Source organism: Euleptes europaea, chromosome 2 (genome assembly GCF_029931775.1).
Source record: "Euleptes europaea isolate rEulEur1 chromosome 2, rEulEur1.hap1, whole genome shotgun sequence".
Lineage (NCBI taxonomy): Eukaryota > Metazoa > Chordata > Lepidosauria > Squamata > Sphaerodactylidae > Euleptes > Euleptes europaea.
Window position 1 is genome coordinate 9,266,168 of NC_079313.1, and position 18,113 is coordinate 9,284,280.

An 18,113-nucleotide genomic window follows, 5' to 3' on the forward strand; every position below is an offset into this window, starting at 1 on the left:
CCTCAAGAGGAATCGTGTGAAGGAAATTTAACGCATAGTTAAATTGTGGAACTCCCTGCCCCAGGATGTGGTGATGGCTGCCAACTGGGAAGGCTTTAAGAGGGGAGTGGGCATGTTCATGGAGGAGAGGGCTATCCATGGCTACTAGTCAAAATAGATACTAGTCATGATGCACATCCATTCTCTCCAGGATCAGAGGAGCATGCCCATTATATTGGGTGCTTTGGAACGCAGGCAGGACGGTGCTGCTGCAGTCGTCTTGTTTGTGGGGCTTCCTAGAGGCACCTGGTGAACAGACCGCTGGACTTGATGGGCCTTGGTCTGATCCAGCAGGGATTTTCTTATGTTCATATGAAAATGGCTGGCATGGCTGTGTCAGGCGCACATCTGGGAGCTGAGCTGGAGTTCCAGACGCCTCCCAGGCGGGGTGTCCTAACCTCTGGCTCTTCCGGGGCAGTGTTAAATTTCCCCTGGCAGCTGCTTCCGAGGGAAGCCCATGCCTTCACTTCCCTTAGCCTTTTAAGTTGAAGGGAGGGGGGGCTTTTAAAACCGGGGAGGGGGAAAGGACAGGGGAGGGGGCGCCGCAAGCAAACCAAAAGCAGGGCGAGAGCCAGAATTATGGAGGTTAGAAAGCCAAACGGCCGGGGCAGCCCCCCTCCTCCCTCGAGCCAGCTACTGAATGAGCGGAGGTCAGATGGGAGGGTGACCCCCCTCGGCCATGTACGCTGGGGAACAAAAGTCTGGCGGACAAAGTCCCAGCACGGAAGGGCATTCTTCTAGCTTGTCAGGAGGCTGCCAAGCTGAACAGGAAACATAACCTCAAAGAAAGGGGGACTCGCGCTCGGGGACAAAAATTAGTAAGCCGCTTGCGGTCCCAGAAAGGGGTCCCCGCTGCCATCAAGCGGCTCTTGCAAATTCAGTGAGTGGGACGTCCTGGGAGACGGACGTGCTGAGGTGGCAGGGAAGAGATGGAGGGCCCAGGTTCCAGAGTAGGTGTTTCCTCTACTCACCAGGGGGCCTGGGTCAAGGGCCTGAACAGAAAGGATTGTCTCTCTGGATTGGATCCACTTTAGGCCCACATCTGTTTTCCCACATCAAGAGGCCTCTGGGAAGCCCATAAGTGGAGCCTGAAGATACCAGCCATCCCCAGTGATCTGTACCTGATATCTATCCATCCATCCATCCATCCATCCATCCTATCACGGGCCAGATAAGAGCTTTCCAGGGGCCGGATCTGGCCCGTGGGCCTTATGTTTGACACTCCTGCTCTAACCACTACACCACTCTTGCTCTTTAATGAATATGTACGTTGAATGTGGGAATCTCCTTTAGCTATGGCCATCTGTGAACCTCTCCTTCAACATAACATGTACCGAATAACCCTTCAGAGTCATCTAAACCAGTGGCCGTTGGGTCCTGTGGCAGATAGTTCTGCAAGCTAGCTCTGTGTTGTTTGAAGTTTTTCCCTTTTGTTCTAGTGCTGATCCGTTGTCATTTTTCTTATCATCTAATATCGCTCCTTTTTTGGGCCTTGAGTATTCATTAAAGTCTTGTCTGCGTCGCAGTCTCACGGAATCTCCGACGTGTTTGAGATCGTCTGGTGAAAGTTTTTAGGGTTTTTAGTCAGCTCTTCATGTGGGCTGTAAGCCCAAAACCTGTATTACTTGGCTTAAAAAAAAAAAAAAGGTAAACAAATCCTGACATTTGTGCAACAGGAAAGGTGGGGGTGTCGGAAGCCGCAAACTCTTTTTCTCACCCGTCTCTCCTGTCTAGTTTTTATAGGAGCGTCTAGACTCAGTTTATCGCTGGTGATTCTCGTCTTCCAGGAACAGTGAGAGAGGTGCTGTCTTGGGGTGCAGACAAGTTCCTTTTGTGTGGCCGTGTAATGGTGGGGCAATCTGGAGGGATATTGGGCCATAACCTCGAGGCGGCTGCTTCCGATCTAGGAAATAAAACGATGCATGTCTTTTCTTTCTTTTGTCCATCCGGAGTTTCTTTGAGAATATAAAAGGGACCTTTTCTGGATCCAGGGTCCTGTTTCCCACCGCAGCCAACCGGATGCCCCAGAAAGGCCCTTTTGAAGGAGGCATCGTTCAGGTAGAGGCTCCTTCTGATCCAGGAGGTGCCATAAAAGCAGCTGACAGGTGACCTTCTCTGTCGTTTTATTCATGCCCCCTCTGTATAATAGTCTGAGCTACTGGCTGTTGCTACTTCAAGTGGCGGCGAGTTCTTTAAGCTCAGTATTCATGGAGTGAAATGCTAAGAGCGTAAGAAAAGCCATGCTGGATCAGACCCAGGCCCATCAAGTCCAGCAGTCTGTTCACACAGTGGCCAACCAGGTGCCTCTAGGAAGCCCACAGACAAGACGACTGCAGCAGCATTGTCCTGCCTGTGTTTCATAGCACCTAACATAGTGGGCATGCTCCTCTGATCCTGGAGAGAATAGGCATGCATCACAAATAGTTTTCATCTTGACAAGTACCCATGGATAGCCCTTTCCTCCATGAACATGTCCACTCCCCTCTTAAAGCCTTCCAAGCTGGCAGCCATCACCACATCCCAGGGCAGGGAGTTCCACAGTGTAACTATGCGTTGTGTGAAGAAATACTTCCTTTTATCTGTATTGAGTCTCTTACCCTGGAGAGAATAGGTATTAATCATGACCAGTATCCATTTTGACTGGTGCCCATGGGTAGCCCTCTCCTCCATGAACATGTCCACTCCCCTCTTCCAAGTTGGCAGCCATCGCCATATCCTGGGGTAGGGAGAAAAGCCCTGCTGGATCAGACCAAGGCCCATCAAATCCAGCAGTCTGTTCACATGGTGGCCAACCCGGTGCCTCTAGGAAGCCCACAAACAAGACGACTGCGGCAGCATTGTCCTGCCTGTGTTCCACAGCACCTAATACAATATGCCTGCTCCTCTGATCCTGGAGAGAATAAGGATGCATCATGACTAGTATCCATTTTGACTAGTAGCCCTTGATAGCCCTCTCCTCCATGAACATGTCCACTCCCCTCTTGAAGCCTTCCAAGTTGGCAGCCATCAACTGGGGCAGGGAGTTCCACAATTAAATTATGCTTCCTTTTCCGTGTCCTGAATCTGCCGCCAGATGTCCTACCCCCCACCCACCCCCGGTTCTAGGAAGACGGAGCAGAGAGGGGACAAAAAAAATCTTCTCTATCACTTTCTCCACCCTGTGCATAATTTGGTGAACGCCTGTTTAACTTCTCCCCCCAAAAAATCTGACAAGCTCCAAACTCTTACCTTATATGACACTTGAGTCCGAAGAAAAGTGATATGTTCAAGATTGTCTCAGAAGCTAACCTGGGCCGGATGAAGAGTCCTGTTAAACCCCAGTGCTTGCATTGTGTTGGTTTCATAAGACGGGTTGATTCCAGAAGGTATTTTTCTGCTGACATGTGACTTTTTTTTAGTGCACGCCACCCAATTCTAGAAAGAAAAGGACGGGGCAGGGGTTGCATTTGGGCGGGGGGGGGGGGCTTTTCATTTTAGCCAGCTTGTATTTTCATGAGTAGGGCAGGGGAAAATAACAAGAGAAGGAAGAAACGGATGAGAGCAGCAAGAAAATTGTGATAGATTTCTCTGTTTCCCCTCTTTGCAGTTTTCTGGTTAGGATGTGGTGTGGAATGAATGTAGATTTAACAGAAGTTTAGTGGCTGACTTCTGAAATTGAGAATGGGGGATTCCAGTGTAGCCAAGTGGCTAAAACCGACGTGAATGGGGAAGTCTTGTATTCCGTTTTCTCCAATGTATTCGACGGCCTTGTGGGGCACCTATGCTGTTTTAGATCCACCTCCCACCACCCCCGCATTATGGGATAGCCTGACCACAGAGAGACTGTTCATCTGGCAACGTGATCTGACCTTTAGGTGGCAAATTTTTCCCATTCATTCAGACTTTGGGTTTATTATTACGGACTTTGTGCTTATGCACCTGCTTTCTTGCATAGTTTGCTGGTTTTACTGAGCGTTATCAATGTTGGCTCATTTAATTTGTCTTCTACCGATTTTAGGAATTGCCTGCGTTTTTGCCTTTATTATTACCGGTTGAGTCTCCCCAAACTGCTTGGGACCAGAACTGGTCCGTATTTCGAATCTTTCCATATTTTGGAATATTTTGGAATTTTTGCATATACATAATGAGATATCTTGGGGACAGGACCCAAGTCTAAACACAAAATTCGTTCATGTTTTATATGTGTGTTATGTGTTATATGAGAGCCAGCATGGTGTAGTGGTTAAGAGCAGAGGTTTGGAGTGGTAGACTCTGATCTGTAGAACCGGGTGTGATTCCCCACTCCTCCACATAAGCAGCGGAGGCTAATCTGATGAACTGGATTTGTTTCGCCACTCCTCCACATGAAGCCACCTGGGTGACCTTGGGCTAGTCACAACTCTCTCAACCCCACCTACCTCACAGGGTGTCTGTTGTGGGGAGGGGAAGGTAAGGTGATTGTAAGCCAGTTCGATTCTTCCTTAAGTGGTAGAGAAAGTTGGCATATAAAAACCAACTCTTCTCCTTCTCCTCCTCCTCCTTTATATACTTTTTACACATAGCCTGAATGTAATTTTAAACAATTATTTTTAATAATTCTGTGTACACTGAACTATCAGTGGCGTTGCTGAGGGCCTGTGAGTAATGCCCGCATGCCGGCTCAAAAGGTCCGGTTTTTGGATCGGCCCATATATCGGCTGTCTGGATAAGGGGTACTCAACCTGTATTATTCTGGAGCTGCCAGGGGAGCTTGTGGCTGAGAGATGGGCCAGAAATATTTTAAAATAAATTCTGGCTTGCTTCTTGCAAAGGTGGGCGTTTAAGTGCTGTCAAGTCGCTTCCGACTTATGGTGACCCTATAGGGTTGCCAACCTCCAGGTACTAGCTGGAGATCTCCTGCTATTACAACCGATCTCCAGCCAATAGAGATCAGTTCACCTGGAGAAAATGGCTGCTTTGGCAATTGGACTCTATGGCATTGAAGCCTCTCCCCTCCCCAAACCCCACCCTCCTCAGGCTCCTCCCCAAAAACCTCCCATCGGTGGTGAAGAGGGACCTGGCAACCCTATGACCCTATGAATAAATGACCTCCAAAACATATCATTAACAGCCTTGCTCAGGTCAGACTGAGGGCCGTGGCTTCCGTGATGTGAGTCAATCCATCCTGCTGGGTCTTCCTCTTTTCCTGCCGCCTTCCACTTTTCCTAGCTTTTAGGAGGAGGAGTTGGTTTTTTATATGCTGACTTTCTCTACCACTTAAGGAAGAATCAAACTGGTTTACAATCGCCTTTCCTTCCCCTCCCCACAACAGACACCCTGTGAGGTAGGTAGGTGAGGCTGAGAGAGTGTGATTAGCCCAAGGTCGTCCGGCTGGCTTCGTGTAGGAGTGAGGGAAACAAATCCAGTTCACCAGATTAGAGTTCACCGCTCATGTGGAGGAGTGGGGAATTGAACCCGGTTCTCCAGAGCAGAGTCCACTGCTCCAAACCACCACTCTTAATCACTACATCACGCTGCCTCCTCCTCCTCTCTTTTATTGCTATTTTCCAGTGCATCTTGTCTTTTCATAATGTGCCCAGTTTTTCATAAATAGCCTCAGTTTGGTCATTTTAGCTCCCAGGGAGAGTTCAGGCTTGATTTGATGTAGGACCCACTGATTTGTCTTTTTGGCGGTCCGTGGGGTCCATAAAACTATCCTCTGACACCACGTTTCAAATGAATCAACGTTGCAAGGATAGTGACCAAAAAAGGACTGTATGCCGCATGCTTTGAAACTCCTGCCTGGTGCCTAAGAACTGTAGATTCGGGACAGATGGAAGAAAGCACTGCCTTGTGAACTTGTGGATGCTGTTTGTGCATTCAAAAAGGTGGCATTAAAACAGGGGATATCATTACAGGCTGCGGTGTTCAGAGCAAGCCTCCCTCCGGCTAGGTGGAACATCCACCTTCAGAGGCAGTCTATCACCGGGTGCAGTGAGGATGGTTAAATAAAGGAGGGAATGCCCTAAACTCAGCTGGGACACAATAGAAGTATTGCAGAAAAATGAAAATTCCCATTTTGTTTGGATCACATAGATTCCCTAGCCCACATTGTTATAGCTCATCCACAAAATAACGTTGCACGAAATAAATACATCACTCCCTGGATAAAACGGCTAAAGACACTTTTGTGAGAAGGGGGTACTGCGTTATCTGCTGTCAAATAGATCGGTCAATTGCATGAGACGTGGCGACTTTTCTCTTTATAGTGTCAAGGGAAAAAATTAAATTCCATTTCCCCCTTTTAAAGTGTGAAGTGGTTGATGGATAGCCAATGGCCATTAAATCTAGGGAAAAGGAGAAAGTAAAAGGGGAGTCCCTCTCATCTCTCGATTCCAGGGGGTTCCGGTTCTCCTTTCAGTGCAGAAGTACGGCATTCCTGGTGTGTGTTGGGGGGGGGGGCGCCGTCGGCAGCGGTGTCCACAAGCTGTCCGACAAGTCCTTGGAAGAAACGGATTGCCTGCCTCTCTCCTTAATGACTGCTGGAGGGTCAATTTACTTGCTTTTAAAATATTGATTAGGGTATTTTTCTGCATTAGCTGGCAGGGAGGAGCAGATAATTTCTCTGCCGCTGCAGCAGACCACAGCTGTTCCAAAGGTGCTTTCTCTCTCTCTCTCTTCCTCCCCCCACCCACCACCACACCACCCACTAAGAGATCCCCCTCTTTCGAAGAGCAAGACAAGGCGGTGTTAGCTTCCTTTGCAGCTTGGAAAGCCAGTCCATCTTTCCCATCACCTACCCAATACTCCCTTTAACTAGAGATGCCGGGGATTGAACCTGGGACCTTCTGCATGCTAGGCAGAGGCCCTGCCACTGAGCCACGGCCCCTTCCCTAAAGTCTATTGACTTCACATGAAGCTGCCTTATACTGAGTCAGACCCTGGGTCCATCAAAGTGAGTATTGTCTACTCAGACCGGCAGCGGCTCTCCAGGGTCTAAGGCAGAGGTCTTTCCTATCACCTACTTGCCTAGTCCCTTTAACTGGAGATGTCGGGGATTGAACCTGGGACCTTCTGCATGAGAGGCAGATGCTCTACCACTGAGCCACAGCCCCTCCTCGAGAGGCACTTTGGTGACAGCGCTGTTCTGCGTCTGCTGTCACGTCCTCCTGGCTTCTCCAGGGCTTCCTTTTCCATCCCGTTTCCTCCCTCTTTCTTTCTCTCTCTCTCTTCACATTCTGTTCATGGCCTTTGTGGCTTCGCTCTCACAGCCAGGAGGTCTGAAAGGGGCTGATAAATCCTGCCTTCCCACCCCCCACCCTATCTTACAAGGCCAGCGCACAATGGACCGACAAAAGGCGGGGAGTGCCCTTTAACTTGGAGGGAGTGGCACGGCCCTTCAGCCCGGGTCTCCCTTTCTCTCCTGCACTCCCCAGAGCCTTGTTAGCAAGCCCGTTGGACTCTCCGTTGGGGTTTGAGCATATGTATATATGTTAAGCATTGCCTGCCTCTAGGGAAACCTGCTTAAGGATGGCAAAGGGGAGACCGTAACGTGGGGGGGGGGAGGGCGCTGTTCTCTTCCCCAGGAGGTGCAGAAGAGAACCCCTGGGGACACCGGCGCTGGTAGACAACACGGTTGGTAGCCAAGAGGCAGCGTGGTATAGTGGTTAAGAGCGGTGGTTTGGAGCGGTGGACTCTGATCTGGAGAGCCGGGTTCAATTCCCCACTCCTCCACATGCGCGGCGGATTCTAATCTGGGGAACTGGGTTGGTTTCCCCACTCCTCCACATGAAGCCAGCTGGGTGACCTTGGGCTAGTCACACTCTCTCAGCCCCACCTACCTCACAGGGTGTCGGTTGTGGGAGGGGAAGGTGATTGTAAGCTGGTTTGATTCTTCCTTAAGTGGTAGAGAAAGTTGGCATATAAAAACAAACTCTTCTTTTCCTGTGGGAGCAATGTAGAACCAGTCAGGCTTTGGGGAGGGGTGGTGGCTCAGTGGTAGAGCATCTGCTTGGCATGCAGAAGGTCCCAGGTTGAATCCCGGCATCTCAAGTTAAAGGGACTAGGCAAGCAGGTGATCTGAGAGACCTCAGCCTGAGACCCAGGAGAATCGCTGCTGGTCTGAGTAGACAGTACTGACTTTGATGGACCGGGGGGTCTGATTCAGAAGAAGGCAGTTTCATGTGTTCAGGCTTGCAGATGTAGTTACCTGGCAGCTGGTGAGCAGAAGAGCCCCGGCCGGATTGGACCCATGGTCCCATCTGGACCAGAATCCTGTTTCCAGGAACTATTGCTCCTGAGAAACCCGGCATCAGGGCAGCGGAGGTAAATGCCCTCACAGGCTACGCTTCAGGGGCAGGCTGCCCCTGCATGTGGAGGCTCCATTGGGTTACCGAGTTTAACGGCTGCTTGTAGGCACCGGGCATTTCTTCTGACGCTTATAAGAACGCAAGGATAACCCTGCCGGGTCACGCTCCACTTGTCAGATTTTTAATTTTCTGCCGTGGGAGCTCAGGGATTGAAGGTACAGCCCTGTAAGTCTGTAAGATTAAGCAAGGTCTGGTCCACCAGCTGTCCCCATGTCTCCAGAAAGGAGGCTCTGCCCCTTTTAAAAACTATTTTTGATCACTGGTATCTATTCGGAGAGGTTCACATTAACACATGAAGTTGCCTTATACTGAATAAGACCCTTGGTCCATCAATGTCAGTACTGTCTACTCAGACCAGCAGCGGCTCTCCCGGGTCTCTGACAGAGGTCTTTCACATCACCTACCTGCCTAGTCCCTTTAACTGGAGATGCCGGGGACTGAACCTGGCACGTTCTGCATGCCAAGCAGATGCTCTACCACTGAGCTACGACCCCCAGAACACATGAAGCTGCCTTACACTGAATCAGACCCCCCTCGGTCCATCAAACTCAGTCTTGTCTACTCACACCGGCAGCGGCTCTCCAGGGTCTCAGGCAGAAAAGGGTCTTTCATCTCACCCACTTGCCTAGTTCCTTTAATTGGATATGCCACTGGGGATTGAACCTGGGACCTTCTGCATGTTCCATTTTGCTGTTATTGGTAATAGTCGTATTGATTAGGTCTGCCCCCCTCCATTAATTTTAATCCATTCCGTCCTCTCTTTAAAGTCATCTCTGCTAGTGGCCGTTACCGCATCTTGTGGCTGTGAGTTCCACAAGCTAACTGTGTAAGTAGTACTTAAAAAGAAATTAGTCCTGAACCTGCCAACCAAGTCAGTGTTATCAAGGGGTCTGTGGATCCTGTTCTTTCCCCCCTCTTTTCTCCTTTCCGGTAGATTGGGAAGGGACCAGACAAAGCAATGGAAGTGTTTAAACGGAGAAGGGGTCCGTCGGTGGAGAGAAGTGACACGTTTGCACAGTTGCTTGTGGGAGAGGCTTAGAAATACCTTTGTGCTCTGTACTGAAAAGGGAATCATCTTGCTTTTCTCCCTCTCTCGTAATACCAGAACGCGGGGTCATCTGCTGAAGCTGGAGGGTGAGAGATATTCAAAACAGATAAAAGGAAGTATTTCTTCACACAAATGCATAGTTACATTGTAGAACTCCCTGCCCCAGGATGTGGTGATGGCTGCCAGCTTGGAAGGCTTTAAGAGGGGAGTGGACATGTCCATGGAGGAGAGGGGGTATTCATGGCTACTAGTAAAAATGGATACTTGTCATGATCAGAAGAGCATGCTTATTAGGTGCTGTGGAACACAGGCAGGATGCTGCTGCTGCAGTCCTCTTGTTTGTGGGCTTCCTAGAGGCACCTGATTGGCCAGTGGGTGAACAGACTGCTGGACTTGATGGGCCTTGGTCTGATCCAGCAGGGCTTTTCTTATGTTTTTATGGAGGAGAGGGCTATCCATGACTACTAGTCAAAATGGACACTAGTCACGATGCATACCTATTCTCTCCAGTGTCAGAGGAGCATGCCTGTTATATTAGGTGCCTTGGAACACAGGCAGGATAATGCTGCTGCAGTCGTCTTGTTTGTGGGCTTCCTGGAGGCACCTGGTTGGCCACTGTGTGACAGACTGCTGGACTTGATGGGCCTTGGTCTGATCCAGCATGGCCTTTCTTATGTTCTTACCATCACTCAGCCTTTAGTACAGAAGCAATTTTGGTGTTACGTGTTTATTTCACTTAATTTGCACCCTGCCTTTTCCCTTAATGGGGACCCAAAGCAGCTCACCACATTGTCCTCCCCATTTTATCCTCACAACGATCCTGTGAGGTCGGTTAGGCCGAGTGCGTGTGTGTGTGACCAGCTCAGGGTCAGCCGGTGAGTTTCTGGAAGGGGGGGATTCGAACCCAGGCCTCCTCGATCTGTACTAACAACCACACCGCGCTGGCTCTCAGAACGACTGTCCTGCCTTCTGGTTGGCATGCGGAAGGCAGCAAGCAGATTTCACTGTTGCACGAAAATAAACCGCTGTAGCAATTTAAGGTGAATTGGACAGCCCTTGCAAGATTCTGGGGCGGGGGGAGATACGATTTGGCCGTATGCTTTTGCAGGGGGGGGGGACTCATTCCGTGGCAAGAGTTCTGCATGTTTGAAGGGCTACTTTCTCCAGCATTCCTGGCATGTCTGGGCAAATCATGGAAATCCCCCTAATTCCATTTACAGTCAAACCAGCGGCTGTTTTCCGCGCATTAGGCCTCGAAAGAGCTAATTGCGCGCATTGGCTAATGGTTTAAGAATGTGCACTTTAATAGCTGGGGAGGGGGTGAAAGAGTAAACGGCCGTCAGACTGGTTTTCTCCCACCGCCCTCCCCCAGAGGGCTCGGATCCCTTTGGCCTTCTGCGTCGCTCTCCCCCCCTCCCCCCCATTGTTCGTCCCTCCTGATTCCCTTGTGGCACGTTTCGCATGTGACGCTTCTCATCTTTTTTTAAAGAGAGAAGCCACAATGTTGTTGACCTTTCAAATAGATTTTTGGGGGCATTTGGAGCACCGTGTGTGTGTGTGTGTGTGCGCGCGCGCGCTCGCATTGACCCCGTCGTGGCTTCAATGGAGAATCAGAGGTCACTGGGAAACCCACCAACAGCCTATTGCTCCCCTGGTGCGCTGCCACGGAATGTTAGCAAATATTCCAGCAGCTTGGGGAGCAGGACAGTGTCGGCAATAGAATGTTTTTTTAAAAACATATTTTTATTTAAAATTACGCATCACGTTAACAAACACACACAAAACCTCCACTTAACACACGCTATACAAACAAACCTAGCATAAATCTAACACAGAATCTAAGGGAAAATCTAGCATAAAATCAAGCGTGCCTCTATCTACCATCTATTAAAGAATTGCTCTAAATTTCAACCAAGAATTGCTCTAAATTTCAAGCAATTTCAATGCTTGTTAATATTTGTTAAAAAAACTGAAAAGCTTCCACATTGGCACCTGCATTACAGTACTTAAGCGGAAGTAAACTACATTATTATTTCTTGCTTATGTTATTGTATTACTGTGGTATTTGTTTGCATGTTCTGTTCTGTGATATTACCAATCAATGCTTTTTTCATCTATATATAGATTAATTATAATGGTTATAGTAGAGTACTATACTGTTAAACTGCTACTAAACTTAACAATTATTTGCTGAAGTTAAAAATTACAGTTTTACGTAATCAGAGCAAGTTTTGCATGTTCCATTGGTCTTTTGTTCATCAAATGTGTCAAGTTTGGCTGTCATATTCGGCCACTTTCTTGTGCCACATATCTATTTCTGGAGTTTCTTCCCGTTTCCACTTTGCCGCTAATGCTACTCTGGCAGCTGCAATCATATAATAAAGTACTTCTCTGGATTGTTGACATACAGTGCTTTGATGGTCAGAACCTAGGGTTGCCAGCCTCCAGGAAGTAGCTGGAGATCTCTCCTGCTATTACAACTGATCTCCAGCCGATAAAGATCCGTTCCCCTGGAGAAAATGGCCGCTTTGGCAATTGGACTCTATGGCATTGAAGTCCCTCCCCTCTCTAAATCCCGCCCTTCTTAGGCTCTGCCCAAAAAAACTCCCGCCGGTGGCGAAGAGGGTCCTGGCAACCCTATCAGAACCTGTGGAGGGCTTTGCTGATGCTGAAAGAGTTCTCTAAATGGATGAAACAGTTGGGGGAGTGCCTTAAATTGCTATGCTACCTGCCCCGTGGACTGCGGGGGACTCTGGTGAAGAAAAAGGGTCTTTTTTCAAGTGTTTGCTTGGTTGGTCCAGGCCAGCAGTTCCCAAACCCTGCTCCACGGAGCGCTTGGTGCTCCGCAAAACATCTCCTAGTGCTCCGTGAAGAGATCGGAAAGAAGCCTAAATACAATAAATGTGACAAAATCTCAAAATTGTGAATTTTTGCGGCCATGAACTGTGCGTAGGTAGGTATCAAGTATAATTTATTTAGCTCCTACAGTGTGTTGTGAAGCAGTAACTATAAAGGGCTAGTCAGCGTTCATAAGAACATAAGGAAAGCCCTGCTGGATCAGACCCAGGCCCATCAAGTCCAGCAGTCTGCTCACACAGTGGCCAACCAGGTGCCTCCAGGAAGCCCCCAAACAAGACGACTGCAGCAGCACCATCCTGCCTGTGTTCCACAGCACCTAATATAATAAACATGCTCCTCTGATCCTGGAGATAATAGGTATGCATCATGACTAGCATCCATTTTGGTTAGTAGCCATTGATAGCCCCATCCTCCATAAGAACATAAGGAAAGTCATGCTGGATCAGACCAAGGCCCATCAAGTCCAGCAGTCTGTTCACACAGGGGCCAACCAGGGGCCTCTAGGAAGCCCACAAGCAAGACAACTGCAGCAGCACCATCCTGCCTGTGTTCCACAGCATTCAATATAATAGGCCTGCTCCTCTGATCCTGGAGAGAATAGGTGTGCATCATGACTAGCATCCATTTTTACTAGTAGCCATGAATACTCCTCCATGAACATGTCCCCTCTGAAAGCCTCCCAAGTTGGCAGCCATCACCACATCCTGGGGCAGGGAGTTCCACAATGTAACCATGCATTGTGTGAAGAAATACTTCCTTTTATCAGTTTTGAATCCTCTCCCCCTCCAGCTTCAGCAGATGACCCCGCGTTCTGGTATTACGAGAGAGGGAGGAAACCTTCTCCCTGTCCACTCTCTCCAAACCATGCGTAATTTTATAGACCTCTGTCATGTCTTCCCTTGTGCCAAATTCAAAGTTTGCCGTCTGTCGCCCACCACGTCGGCCCTGTGAGTATATAGGTGCTAGGTGAAAGTTAGAGCTCCGTGACGAATTTCTCTCCCGAGAAAGTGCTCCGTGGCTCAAAACGTTTTGGGAACCGCTGGTCCGGCCTGTCAGCCGAGACTGACTTGCAGCCAAAGAGGTGACCTTCGATTGCCCTTGGCAGCGAAGCCCTGGCGCTTGAATAAAGTTTTGACGTGTCGAAACGAGGAACGGCCATCGGAGCGAGAGGCGCAAACTCTGAAGCTTCCCTGTGATGCACCTGCTGATTTCAGTCATGGGGTGTAACGGGAAGCAGCCCCCGAAACGGGGGCTCTATAATTGGCTTCCTGGTTTCAGAGGCCGCCTTGGAACATAAACAGCCCTTTTTCGGTTCCTCAAATTCTCTATATCTCCTCTCCCTCCCTTCTGGCTCCCTTCCAGTACCTGAGCTCTTGAGCAGTACGTGCTTCCGTTGGCCAAGAAAGAAGTCACGGCTGGATGGGGGCGGCGGGAGGGTTTACATGTTTTTGACAGATTTGTGCAATGTCCCTTTTGGACGAGGTGCTCAGAGGTCGGTCATTTTGAGCCCTGTCGAAATGGCGGCTGCGCAGTGAGAAATAAACAAAGGGGGTTTCCGCGGTGTCTCTGTGTTCCTCATGGGTCTGTTCTCCCCTTGCAGTTGGCCTGTGTTGGGGCTGGGCAGTAGGGTTGCCAACCACCAGGTACTAGCTGGAGATCTCCTGCTATTACCGCTGATCTCCAGCCGATGGAGATCAGTTCCCCTGGAGAAAATGGCCGCTTTTGGCAATTGTACTCTAGGGCATTGAAGTCCATCCCCTCCCCAAAACACGCCCTCCTCAGGCTACACCCCAAAAACCTCTTGCCGGTGGCGAAGAGGGACCTGGCAACCCTACTGGGTGCTGTGGTGGGGGGAGAAGAGTTCTGCTCTCTACTACTTAAGGAAGACTCAAAGTGGCTTACAATCACCTTCCCTTCCCCACAACAGACACTCTGCGAGGCAGGTGGGGCTGAGAGAGCTGTAAGAGAGCTGTGACTAGCCCAAGGTCACCCAGCTGGCTTCATGTGTAGGAGTGGGGAAACAAACCCGGCTCTCCAAATTAAGAGTCCACCACTCATGTGGAGGAGTGGGGAATCGAACCCGGTTCTCCAGATCAGAGTCCACTGCTCCAAACCACCGCTCTTAACCACTACACTGTGCTGGCTCTCATATACTGGACTCTTGTGTCCAATTTATTTTATAAAATTACAGAGCCTGCTGCCAAGGAATACATTCTACTTGTGCTTTTCTGGGCTGTATTAGCCTTCCATAAAAGGATGTGAATGCCAGTATCAACCAGATAAACGGTGTCCTCAGTTGACAGATGGACGACTGAGGCACGAGTGAGAGTTGAACCAGGGGCTGCTTGGTTTGTCCTTGGGGGGCTTTCAGCGCGGGATGTTTTTAGACATCCCTTGAAAGGCGTAATGTGCAAATGTGGAGGATGTATATGACATTGAGGGGGAGCAGGGCAGGCTGCAATTACCTGTTGGCGGATTTGAGTTTGCTTCTATATTATGCATGGGAAAACGTCCTGTGAGGGGGGTCTCAGACACTAACACCATAGGCATGGAGAGGTGGCCAGTCTGTGTTGAGTGACCGTAAGGATTTCCTCATAGTTCAAACGATTTGGGGGAAGTGGTTGACACCACTTCACTTCCCCATCTACCCATCCCGTTGCGCATCATTGATAGCAAAATAAATTCAAAGAGGGGTGGATGTTAAAGTGCCCTGTCCCTCCACCTCTCTGCTTCCACATCTGGTGTTCCTCGAAGTTCATCTTTTTTCTAAGCACCTCCCTCAAACTGGTGCCTTCATGCTCCATAGAATCATAGAGTTGGAAGGGACCACCAGGGTCATCTAGTCCAACCTCCTGCACAATGCAGGAAATTCACAACTAACTCCCCCCCACGCCCCCAGTGACCCCTACTCCATGCCTAGAAGATGGCCAAGGTGCCCTCCCTCTCATCATCTGCTTAAGGTCATAGAATCAGCATTCCTGACAGATGACCATCTAGCCTCTTCTTAAAAAACCTCCAGGGAAGAAGAGCTCACCACCTCCTGAGGAAGCCTGTTCCACTGAGGGACCGCTCTGTTAGAAAATTCTTCCGAATGTTTAGAAACTCTTTTGATTTAATTTCAACCTGTTGGTTCTGGTCCAACCTTCTGGGGCAACAGAAAACAACTCGGCACCCTCTTCTATACGACAGCCCTTCAAGTACTTGAAGATGGTTATCATGTCCCCTCTCAGTCTTCTCCTCTCCAGGCTGAACAGACCCAGCTCCTTCCACCTTTCCTCATAGGACTTGGTCTCCAGACCCCTCACCATCTTTGTTGCCCTCCTCTGGACACGTTCCAGCTTGTCTACATCTTTCTTAAATTGCGGTGCCCCAAACTGAACACAGTACTCTAGGCGAGGTCTAACCAGAGCAGAGTAAAGCGATACCATCACTTCGCGTGATCTAGACGCTATACATCTTTTTTCTAAGCACCCCCCTCAAACTGGTGCCTTCGTGCTCTTTAGTAGTTTAGTCCTTCACATGAGTCAAAGGTGGGTTTCCAACTCTGGGGAAACGCTTAGGAAGCTGCAGATTTTAGCTGTGCTCTATCAGCAAAGTTTAATCTCAAACCGGGGCTCCGTAGCTCCACTTTGCGGATTATTAGGAAAGGGATTTAGAGAATAAAATAGCCGATACTGTAGACCCCTGGTATAAAATCGCGGTGTGGCCTCGTTCGGAAAATTTGTGCGCAGTTCCAGTTGCCATATCTCAAAAAGGGTATTTGCAGAGCCAGACAAAGTACACAAGAAGGCAACCAAGATGATTGGGGACTCAGAGCTCCATTCGGGCATTCGGGTTTGGTGAGGTCTAGGGGGACTGAAAGCAAAGTGTATGCATTGGATGGGGCTTGCTGAATAAAATTTTGTCCAACAACTCATGTAAACAAGCTGAGCCACATTTCTACAGAGAAAGGATGCTCCATCTCCGCTTCTTCCCCGGAAAAAGGAGAACAAGATCCACACTTGAGGGTCAGGTGAGAGCCAGGGGCTGTTTTCAGCCAGCTGTCAGGTGAATCTGGGTCCGCTCCCAAGCGGGGCCCATGAGCAAGTGCCCTCCTCCTAGTATGTTCCCCACTGTCAGCCGTCCAGAAGGTAGTCTGTGTAGCCTTCCTGGTGAATGGCCATTCATTAAGTTCTTCTCAAATAACTCGTCTAAAACCATTGATGTCTGCAGCCCTTGCCATGTCTTTGGCAGGCAGTTCCATAGAACTCCTGCCGCAGGGGCATCTGGTTGATTAATCGGTTGCATTACTCCATGAAAAGCATGCCTTTAGAACAGGCACGTTTACTCCTGTGTTTAGGAGGGAGGGTTTCCTTCTGCCGCCGCATCCTGTAGCTTTTTTGGGGGGTCAGACCCTTTCTTCTGCGCCAGTTGAAATTGCTGCCAGAATTTCTCAGGGCAGAGGGAAAAGCCGTATTAACTGCCCGCTATGTCAAGAAGCTATTTCTTTTTTCGGAGCGGCCTGCTGGTTTCGCTGGGCGACAGTGCAGTCCTAAGCAGACTTCCACCCTTCGAAGTCCGCTAAAGTCAGTGGGCTTAAAAGGGGGTAACCCTGCTTACAATTGCACCGGCGGGCTTCTACCGTTAGACAGAGAGATGGTTCTCCTTCAACCCCCACCCCTCCCAAATTGCCTTGGCTGATTTTACCTTGATTTGTGCTCTTCTCCTAGTGATGGGCAGCCAGGCCCCAAAAGCCAGCTGTGCCAATCTTCTCAAGCCTCCCGAGCTGCCCAGTCGGTGCCCTGCTTTCGGTGCTCACGCACGTACCCGCACAGAGCGGCCATGCGTCTGGGGATCACAGTGCCCATGATCTGAGCAACGTGGTAATTCTGTGCCATCTCGAGTCTCTAAAAATGTCTGGCCTGGTGCAAAGAGCGGGTGAAAGCCGGTGCTGTCTGAGATTAGCGGCTGGTTCGGGGCCACCAGCATTCCTGCCAACTAAGCGGAGGGGCTATTAATAGCAGGGAATGGAGATCAGTGGGACATTTGCGGCCCATGCGTCAGAGCTTGGGCGAACCCTCCTCCTCGCTGTGAAGAAGTCTCCATGCCCGCGAAAAAGGCAATCGAGCAACAAGAGAGGCACCGGTTTTGTGCTGGGGACAGGCAGGGGGCTTGGTTACAACTTGTGTGTACAAATGCAGGAGAGAGGATTCATTGCGGTGAAGAAACCCATGGATTCTCTAAGCCCCACTCGCCCATAGGTACAGGTCGATATGCAAAATCTTGTTGACTGTGATCATATCGGCTCTTTTCTCTCCCCCCGTTCTGTTCTGGCCCTGATTTGGAAACTGTTACTCCTGGGATGGATCCGCAAAGTGTTGGCTGGACGTAGTAGCCAGACTTGAAGAAGAAGAATAGTTGGTTTTTACATGCCAACTTTCTCTACCACTTAAGGAAGAATCAAACCGGCTTACAATCACCTTCCCTTCCCCTCCCACGACAGACACCCTGTGAGGGAGGTGGGGCTGAGAGAGCTCGAAGAGAGCTGTGTCTAGCCCACCGTCACCCATGTGGAGGAGTGGGGAAATCAACCCAGTTCTCCAGATTAGAGTCCACCGCTCCAAACCGCCACTCTTAACCGCTACACCATGCTTGGTTTTTAATAGCCACTGATCCTTTGTTTTTGGGTTCCAATGAGTGGGTTTCACAAGGGGGGGGCGAGAAGCAGCTGGTGTGTATGGGGGGAACCCCTCCCATCCAAGGCCTTTGCCCCCCCCCCACACAAAGATCCCTTCTGCCCCAGCCCGATATTCAGCAGAACACACACAAGATACGTAAGCAAAGCAGCTGTCTTCCCCTTA

The 18,113-nt window shown here is 49.7% G+C and overlaps 1 protein-coding gene and 1 non-coding gene across 2 annotated transcripts in view; one reads left to right on the plus strand and one right to left on the minus strand.

The window, feature by feature from the left end:
• The window catches only part of ARID3A (AT-rich interaction domain 3A), a 57,156-nt gene that overhangs the window by 9,982 nt on the left and 29,061 nt on the right, over positions 1 to 18,113 (plus strand). The gene's annotated exons all lie outside the window — the stretch shown is intronic.
• TRNAE-CUC (transfer RNA glutamic acid (anticodon CUC)) lies at positions 7,041 to 7,112 on the minus strand. Its single transcript has one exon. It is a non-coding gene; the product is annotated as a tRNA-Glu (tRNA).